Source organism: Pteropus vampyrus, unplaced genomic scaffold, assembly GCF_000151845.1.
Source record: "Pteropus vampyrus isolate Shadow unplaced genomic scaffold, Pvam_2.0 Scaffold35, whole genome shotgun sequence".
NCBI lineage: Eukaryota > Metazoa > Chordata > Mammalia > Chiroptera > Pteropodidae > Pteropus > Pteropus vampyrus.
Window position 1 is genome coordinate 2874155 of NW_011888816.1, and position 1569 is coordinate 2875723.

Below are 1569 nucleotides of genomic sequence, written 5' to 3' on the forward strand. Positions count from 1 at the left end.
GTGATCTCGATGCAAACTTGAATGGTAATGTTTCCTACATTCATAGAAATCTTTCATTATAAGAGTGCCTCACTATGCCTAAACTGTTTGCACAAACAATATGGTTTATGCAGAACACCTGCTTTCCTGTTGGAAATCTGAAATTTTGGCATGTGCTAGGCAGAGGATGCATATGTGACCAGCCTCTAATAAAAATTTGGAGCATTGAGTCTGTAATGAACTTCCCTAGTAGACAACATTCCTCACATGTTGTCACAATTCATCCCTGGAGGAATTAAGCTTGTCTCATGCGACACCACTGGGAGAGGGAAATTTGAATCTGGTTTCCTCCAGGCTTCGCCCCCTGCGCCTTTTCCCTTTGCTGATTTTGCTTTGAATTCTTTTGCTATAATAGATCATAGCTGTGGGTACGACTATGTGCTAAGTCCTATTAGTCCTTCTAGCCAGTCATCCAACCTGGAGGTGATCTTGGGATCCATGAAGCAAAAACAGAAATATTACCAGAATTTGGTAATTAAAAAAAAAAAAAATCTATCTATACTGAAAATTTGAACATATATTTTGAAATCCTAGATTTCAAATATATTTGTGGAAAACCTGAGTCATTCGTTGAGAGCTGTTCTCCAGGGGATAATCCCCAGGATCTACCAGCCTGCTATGCTTGAGAAAAGTAGACTTCCAGTTTTAGGAAAAAGTCCTCAGAAATAGAGATACAGAAATGGACTTCTGAGAGTCAGTTGGAAGACAAAGGAAGAAAGTTCAATGCAGTTGGAGTAAAATTAAGGGAATGAGAGTTGGAAGCTGACACCTTCTGCTACAATTGGGAATTTTTTGTTTGCAGACAAAGGAGTGCTCAGGAATTCAAAAGCATAGATTTTTCTTCTATGATATATAAGAAGCACTTGATAATTTCCACATGGAGTTCCTGCAGCCTCATCATCTAAACAGTTTCTTAGGCATCTCTGGCCCTGCATGGTCTCCTGATCCATGCCTGGGTATGGGTCTCTTTTATCTTGCCAAGATTATTAGGAGCTCCCTGAAAGCAGGGCCTAGTGCCCCGCCTCTATTTTCCTCACTGTAGAGCCCAGCACAAGGCCTGGTCAAATGAGAACTCACATTATAATTGAATTGATGAGCACGTTGATGAATACTGTTCTATAATGGACTCAAGAAAGGAAAAAAAAGACAAAGTTGAAATGAAGCATCTTGCTTCTGCCTGCACTAGTTCCCTTGATGATCACATATCAGGTTCCTTGTTATTCATCTTAGCTGAAGTATTACTTTCTCAGGTCATCCCTGACTCCATAAAGTAGCCATCCAGACACTCTCCAGAATATTCCCTGTTGTAATTCTCTGCAGAGCACTTATTACCATGTGAAGCTTTCCTTGATGACTTATACTTTATTGTTTGTCTCCCCCATAAGTAGATTTATACTGTATTGTCTTCTTTATACAGGAATAAATGTTCCATGAGAGCAGGAATATTGTCTGGCTTCCTCACTGCAGTACCTTTAGCACATACCAGTTGATCAAAAAATATTTTTAAATGAATGAATGAATAAATGACAA